Raw genomic sequence first — 8,741 nt, forward strand, 5'->3', positions numbered from 1 at the left:
AATGTGAAATAAAAGTATATTTTTTAAAAGGCAATCAGTCACTTTATAGATTTGGAAACAAGCCCCAGGAAGGGTGCAGTCCTCACCTTCTTATTCCAAGTCCACTCAAGGCAGCTGGTGCTCAGGATCCGCACTGGCTCCTTGTACCTAGCCCTGGCTGAGCTAGCACTGCTCAAAAGTCCCTAATCTTCCATATTCTCCTCATGACCTCTCACTTGATTCAGCCTGTGTTTTTCTTCCGTCCCCATCCCTCTTAGACTCTGAGCATTCACAACCACATTTTTTCCCTCCCCAGAGATCAGTTTGTGATCTATCACTGACATTAATGCACAAAGGTCTGAAATCATAAAATCCTAAGCTAAGTCCTGATGCTTTGGTTCTAAAATTCCCAGGAGATAGAGAGGAATACAAGTCAATGGGGCTTTCTCAGAATCCCAAAAATAGTAGCTCAGGGCTTCCAAGAAAATGCTGACTTTGTCCTCCAGGTAGATTACAATAGGACATGAGAGTAAGAACTGGAAATTTAGCAGAACTGTGAGGTATCTTCAATAACACATAGGTTACAAGTAAAGAAAAACTGAAAGGAGGCAGAGGGATGGAGGCAGAGGGATTAGTGACGGCAAGGAAATGCCAGTGTCTCAAGACAGGAAATATCTGTTCTGTTAGATATTTCTTTTTGGTGTTATGCAGTGTCAACTATACATTAAAACAACTTAGGCTTTTATGTTCTTTTCTCTATTCCTTCAACAAATATTCTTCACATATCCACTTTTTTAATTTATGTATTTGGTATAGGGTCTCACTACACAGCTCAAACTCATAGTGATCCTCCTATTTGCAGCCTCCCCCACACTGGGATTGCAGGCGTGTGCCACCACACCTGCCCTCGGTGGCCGGCTCAGCACACCTGGGGTGGGGCCAGCATGTCATGTGGTGCTGGGGATTAGGGATCCAACCCTGGTCCTTCTGATTGCCCAAGCAGGTGCTTAGTCTGCTGAGCTATCTCTCAAGCCTTAAGTGTCCACTATTAACCGGACATTACGTTAAGTTTGACTTCTGCTTTTTACTTGGTAAGATAATTTAGTTTTACTGCATAATTTTACTGTGTAAATCTTTGGGAAAGAGCAAATCAGAACTTTGAATTGCATAATCAATGTGCACTACAGTTGATGTCTATACTCTGGAATGACGAACTATGGATTCAGGGCCAGTTTCTGAGACATGGAGACTAACTTGACTTCTTTCTGTCTGACCACCATTCTATAAAGTGGACATTATGATCACCATAACCTCACACCATTTTTGAGTGGACTAAAAGAAAAAATGGGTGCCAAATACTTAGCACATTTTGGGGAAGCAGAAAATATGACATACATATTAGCCACTCTTGCTTCAACACAAAACAGCAAAATCTGAACTGAAGGCACTCATCTACTAAAAGAGAAGAATGGAATGGAAGTGAAAAAATCTAATTTTATTTCACTTTAAAGTAACATAAAGTACCTCTAAAGTTCAGTGAAGGAAAGAAATACAACTACTTTGGGTTACCTTTGGGCTTTGAGTAACTATACTTCATTATTATAGAAAATAAAGACAATGATTCTCAAATAATATATACAGATTATCTGAGGACTCTTTGGATAAAGGTTCAGATTCAGTGGGTTTGCAACAGAGGTCTTGCATCTTAAACAAGCTGGTTGTGATGGCAGTAGTGGTGGTTCTCAGACCACCTTTGTTTGCAAAAGTATATATATATATATATATATATATATATATATATATATATATGTGTGTGTGTGTGTGTGTGTGTAGTGCTACATGGAATAGTTCTAACATGTAGGAATCTGCATTATTTATTATGAGAATGTACACATGTATATTATACATTTACATTCATTAGTTAGTGCAATGATTTGTGTCTGAATGTCCCCCCAAAGCCTCATGCAGTCACAGGGGTGGGCTTTGCAGAAGCAACTGAATCTAGAGTTTGTGGCTGGTTCTATTGCTGGGATTACTGATGTAAGTGCTGTAGCCACCCCTAGAGCACATAGCCTGCATACTACACAAGGCTCTTTTGACTTTTGTTGCTTTTGGTGCCTTCTACCACGAGAGGCTGCCCTCCGCCATGCACCACCCAACCTTGCAGCCAGCAGATTAAGGACTGAAACTTCCACAACCTGTGAGCTAAATAAACCTTTCTTTCCTTAATTTCGGCATCAGATATTTTGTCCCAGCAATAAGAGAAAAGTAACTAAGACAGTTAGCAACGAACTAGTAGCTGGGATTTCTGGTTCTTATTCAGATTCTACTGCTAACTTAGTGGAATGGTTTAGTTTATTTATCTTAGAAAGTGAAAAAAAAATTTTTATTTAGTACAGTGTCTAGAGAGTCTCACTACACAGATCAGACTCATAGTGATCCTCCTGTTTCCAGCCTCCCAAACACTGGGATTTCAGGCATGCCCACCATGCCCAGTCTCATTTACCATCTTGGTGCACCCCAGGGATGAAGCCACATGGCAGGCCTGGGGAGCGAACCCCAGCCCCTGTGTCTGCCTAAGCAGACTCTTTAATCTGCTGAACTATCTAGCCGACCCAAAAGTGAAAACATTGAACATTAAGTGCTCTAAGTTTCCTTCCAGAGCTAGCTTTCCATTTCAATTTTTCTTTTCCATTTGGATGGAGAAGAATTTTACCTACATTTGCATGGGATTTAAAAGACATACCAAGTTATTTTTGATCATTGTCGATTTTGTTCACCTAGCCCTCAGGAACATTTTGAGGAGACCACTGCTTTAGAGTAATTTGAAATGTAGAAAATGTAACAATTTTTCTCATAACTAAAATATTAGTGCCAATGAAGAGACAGTGTTATTACTTAGGAAACCACCATTACATTTTCAGTTAAAATAATTCAGTTACACTCAATGTCATAAACAAAGGCAAAAACATTCAGCTTTGCATCTTTAATAATTCCAAGGAAAGGTGGAAAGTATGGCTAGAACTTTTCAAAACACCATGGAGTGAAAAGTCAGTTTTGAGCATCCCCCTGGCCAGTGTAAACACTTGGTCACGGTAGTTCCTGCAACACAACCTATGCAAATTGTTGGCATTTTCTTACAAGTTTTATCGTTTGCATTATTCATGAGAAACTTCATAGCTAACCAGCCTTTTACCTTGTCATTTTTTTCTGCATTTTCAAAGTTAATCAATTCTGTCTAGCATCTTTTCTGCATTGTACAACACAAAACAGAAGCCATTCAAAAACTAAGCAGAAGGATTTTGCTAATGATGAATCAAATCTGTTCTTAAATCTAGTCACCATCCTATTTACTTTCTTTATTTTAAAAAAATCATTTTTCCTTTTCCAGACAGTGTGCAAAGAGTTTAGAAGAATTGAAAAAAATATTTTAAATGATTTAAATATTTTGACCAGTGTGTGTGTGTGTATGTGTGTGTGTGTATGCGCACACACATATGTGCTTGTGTATGTACACATGTGTGCATGTGTGTGCACGTGTGTGTGTGATTGTTTTGTATCCAGGATCAAAAGACATTAAAAACATGTGAATTGCAAGTGTGAGGTCCTGAGTTCAATTCCCAGTACCAAAAAATAAAACTGTGAATGAACTTCAATAAGATTGCCTGCACATTTCCTTTCCTTAATTTCAAAATACTCTCCTCTAGGCACAACGCTAGTCTGAGTTAGGCTTTGCATGTCCAGAGGCACAGTGTACTTACCCATTTCACAGATTGTGCTAAGAATTAACACTTCTGTCACTAAGTGTAATAAGTACTACATATGAGTAAGGGATTGATTTTTTCTTTTCCATAACATTAATGGTGTATATTTATTCAAAATTTTAGATGAGTTCTTCTTTAAGCATGTTGAGCTATACCCGTGCTCAAAATTTGAGTCATTAAAAAGCCTAATGATAAATGGTACTAAATGAAATGTGTGGCTAAATTAAGCACATCTATACATATGCACATAATTATACAGAATAGATATGTCTAATTTGCCTTTAACAGTATTTCCGTCTATACCTGAAATTCCCAGGGGTTCTCAGACAAGGACAGTGGTGTGATATTATCCCATGAATGGAGCCCTGTTACCATGGGGACATCAGAGCTCCTTCTCAGAATAATATTTAGTTCTGACTACTGAAGCTGGAGAATTTCAATTAAGCCACAAACAGTTTCTGCACCTACAAATTTGCAAGTTATCAAGTGCTGAAGTACTGCTATTTGGCCTAAGAAGGTAGTAACTTGCAGCTGTATTTCTGAGAACTGTACATGTACAAATAAATATTTATTCAATTATTTGTCTTCCTGTAACCTTTCATGTGAAAGGGCCTCTCCATTCAAGATCACTCAGTACGATCCATTAATTCGCTCTTCGCTTTTATCAATATATACAGGCTTCTAACTGTCACCAATTTCTAGCAGAGAGCCTAGAATCTACTGGATTATCTATGTCTGTACATATAATTCTTATGCTGAGTGACCCAGAAAGACTAAAGATAATTATTATTTGTTAAAATATAAATACATAAGGCCATAATCAAAAGAGACACAGGAACTGGAGAGCCAAATGGTTACAAAGAAGACACCATGGAGAGTCAAACAAGTGGCTCGGGCAAGACTTCAAGAGCACGAATGTGCCCCACCACCTCACACAGCAGTTAAGCCCCCCTCCCTTTGATCACACTAAAGGGCATTTACATGTATGATGGTCTTAAGTCAAGGGCATATTAAATATCCCACGGATACGTGGCCTCAAGCCTCCCGTAGGTGAGACACATAGAGAACAGAGGTGAAAATCCAGAGTCAAGGTGGACCCAGCAGAGAAACAAATGTAGTGGGCAGAGCAAGTGGTCAGCCTGAAACAATGACAGGAAGAACTTCCTAGTTATTTCTAGTGTACAGTATCTGCCATAGATGTGAAGAAAATGCACAAAGTCAAATATGTCTCCATGCCTCAAAAAAACCTATCTAGATCCCATTTGTTCTCATAGGATAAAGTAAGCTGGGTTTAGTAGGCTGAGATCGGCTTGGAATTCTCATTGCCAAATGGCATCGTTTAACATTTGTTATGTAGCATTTTCTACTAGATAAGTTTTCCTGAATATGTTATGATAAGACCATGATTTGGACATTTCCAAGAATTATTGGGTCAAGGGAAAGCCACAATTGTGCTGAGGAGAAAGAGAATTGTTTTAATCCCTTCTCTGCCTGCTATCCAAAACTATTGCGCTTTCAGCAGGATATAGTGGTTCAAAGTACCTGCCACCAATGCCCTTGCCTGCAGTGCAGGCAAGAAATTTCCATGTGCCAATTGTTTCATCTCAGTCTACTTTTAAAATATTTTAACAGGATTTCTCTCTTACTTATCCTTTGCCTGTGAGTCATTACAGTATAAAGCATTTGGTTTATCCAAATGAAAAAGCTGGCTACAATAATGGTTCTTCTCAGCTGAATGCTTTAATGTCTGAGTGACTTTGATCTCTAATTTCCAGGAGCCCTGGTTTCTTCATCTGAAAACTGGACTAATAAAATAACTTATTTACAGCAAGTATTGTCTCTGAGCCAGACACTGTAATACTTTTAAACATTAACTCACTTAACATATCCACACCCAATGAGGAAATAATTATTGCTTCCATTTTACAAATGAAACAATTTAATAAACATAGAGATGGCCAAGGTCAAACAAGTAATAAGAGATTGCCTTGGGAGTTGAAGTCAGGCAATTGGTACAAAGCCTAAAAGGTACAAAATTCCTAAAATAATACCACATGCCTCATTAGGAAGCTTATTGGAGCTAGTGGTGTATATTGGCCTACTATTATTCTGCACCAAAATGGCCACGAAGAGCTTCTGTCTGGTAGAATGGATAAATACATCTGAAATCCAGTCAAGGATAGCTCACCAACCTTTGCAACCTGGCTTAAGGCTGAATCTACCTGGGAGGGGGAAAAAAGCACATTTTCTAATTTGTACTGCTATACGGTCAGACGGGACCCTGCTCCAACATCACATGTGTATGAATTTAGATTTTGTTCACCCACCATACAATTTGTTACAGAAACCATCCTATTACACAATTTAATGAATATCACCATATACCATCGTCAAAGTCTTTCCTTCTTCCTGAAAAATGTGAAATCATTAGTGCTATTTAGGAACTCTGATTCCAAGGCATCATTCCAAGCTAAATACAGAATAATGATCCCTGTGCCTCTGGCTTAGGGAGTGAGAACAGTTCACAGCATTAAGTATTGTTGAGTCATCAAAAGTATGTGTTTAAATCTAAGAAATAAAGAACATTTAGAGTCCTGAACCTTGGCATGTTATGACATTGTATGCCTTTATCATATACTTTGAGTTCTCTTACCTAAGTACTACAGTTTTAAAGTAGCCACTCAGTGTGGCGTCATAACACCTGAAATCAAGCATTTCACTTTACAAATTGACTCAATGTTTGACCTTGAATGCAAGTCACTTGAGTTCTCAGGGCATTGCCTTTCCTCTGAGTAGCACAGACAGTGAAAGAAAAAACTGGCCTCTGGCTCCACAGGGATATTGTGAAAATAAATGAGATGTAGGTCTACAGTTACTTTAAGCTCTTAGGAATGAAAGAGCTTAACGAGACATAAGGTTCCAATCGTTATTATTTTTTTTCAGTCTTATAAGTGAGAAAGATTGATTCCACCCTTGGTAAGTTTTGAAGAATATGACCAAACTGATTATTTTCCTGATCTGAGCTTTGCGTCTTCAGTATTCACAAAGTCTATTGTAATTCTGACCATTGATTCAGTGAAATTAATAAGAATCTGCCATGTCCTCAGGCATGAGTGAAGAGTGGTCACAGTCTCTGTGGGGCAAATTATCTGCCACCTGTTGGGCATCACACAATACATGATCCTACAGTGGCTGTGAAAAAATATCTCTAATGAAACAAAGACAGTGTTATATTGCATAAAAGAGGAAGTTGCTAGGATAGAGTCCCCAGCTAGGAAATTGATCTAACAGAGTGTGTTAGTACAGAGGTTGAAAAACGTCTAGCTCCTTCTTTTGGGAGAACTAACACCACATTTTGCCTGTGTCAGACACTCTCACCTAATGCAAAGGCAGTTTTGAAAGAGAATCACAAATAACCAGTGGTAGATCTCCCCTGCTTCAGAATGAAGAGTTCCCAACAAGTGACATAGATAAGTACTATATAACCTGTCACTTTATCTTCCTTAAGAGGGCAGCATAACCCACAGGGCTCAGATACACTCTTCTGTGGCTTTGATCCCATTCTGACATTCAGGAAAGAAATTGACAGCCACAGATTAAAAGAAAACGTTTAGTAAAGAGATACTTACAATAGGTACCTTGACTAAAGACATATTCTAGCAAGAATTAACTGGAAAGACACACTGGCATAGTGACATGTCTTTCTAAGCTGGGGGATAAAGCTAACAACTTTGTCTTAGTCTCCTTGGGCTCTTCATTTACTTAAGACTTTTATTTTCATTTATTCACTCTATAAATATTCATTGAGCATTGTAAAGGGAATCACTGGCAGGGTCCCCAGTTCTCTTCTCCTTTCTTTTCTGAGCAAATGTCCAACTATTGCCTAATTTCATTTAGCTATCCTCTTTTTTTTTTAATTGAGAATGATTTACTAAGGTCCAATTAGTAAGCTTTGAGTTTCCAATTGTCCCTATCTCCTCCATAAAAACAGACACACTAATAAAAGTCCACCATCTTTTCTTTAGCATCCAGGGTAAAATGCTCTGTGTTCTGTATAAAGAGTGTGCAAACATTTTTCTACCAACTGTGTCCCTACATTCTTTGCAGCACGGGCCTCTGACAAGTCCACCCTCTGTGCAAAGCCTAACCACACACTGACTTCCTCCTCTCCAAAGAGCCCCTTGATCAAAATTTCTTTCTCTCAAACATCCTGCTGACCTGCCCAAACCTGCTTCAAGATGCTGTTACTTCCTCAGTGCATGCCGCAGAGCACTGATTCAATCACTGTTTCTCTAGACAGTACATCGATAGTGCTACCTAATGTGGCAGCAATTCATCCGCGGTAAGTCCTAAAGAACACCTGTGAGCCAGCCACAGACTGACACACTCAACCCCTTTGCCACAGAAGAACCCCAAGCCACGGACCCCATGGATCCTTCATTTACTTGGCCTGTTCAGAAGTCTCTTCTATGTTATAGCTGTAGCTACCAAGAGCTGGATAACCTAAAGAAAAAAAAATGCAATTTCTAGATATATTAGGGTGTTTTAGTTATTATGACAATTGAATTTTTCTAATTTATTTTATTATATTAAAAAGTCACTCTCAGCTAAAGTAACCACTGCACTTCTTTTGTACAAAGGTAATTTTACTGACTTTCCTTACAAATGCCACCTATACAGGGCCATAGCTAAAAATCCCTTTTTATAAAAGATAAGTGGTTAAAGAGGCATTTCACATTTAAAAAAAAATCCTTCATGGGAATAGTTTCCAAAGTAAAAAATTAATTATATGGACAAAGATTTATGTACACAAAATTTTGGAAAATAAATAATAGTGAAAATTAGAAATAACCTATTCAATGATATGGGACTGGTTAAATGAATTGAGTTTCATCCATTAAATTGAATATTATATAGCCACTAAAATTATCATTTTGTAAAAAATTAATGCCAAAGGAAAATCTGGCACTTTAAATGAAAAACAAGGACTTCCAGGAA

The 8,741-nt window shown here is 38.2% G+C and overlaps 1 pseudogene; it reads right to left on the bottom strand.

The window, feature by feature from the left end:
• Positions 1–8,741, bottom strand: part of LOC101562771 — a 17,782-nt pseudogene that overhangs the window by 321 nt on the left and 8,720 nt on the right.

The sequence above is a fragment of the Octodon degus genome, unplaced genomic scaffold (assembly GCF_000260255.1).
Source record: "Octodon degus isolate 3935 unplaced genomic scaffold, OctDeg1.0 scaffold00007, whole genome shotgun sequence".
In the NCBI taxonomy this organism is placed as follows: domain Eukaryota; kingdom Metazoa; phylum Chordata; class Mammalia; order Rodentia; family Octodontidae; genus Octodon; species Octodon degus.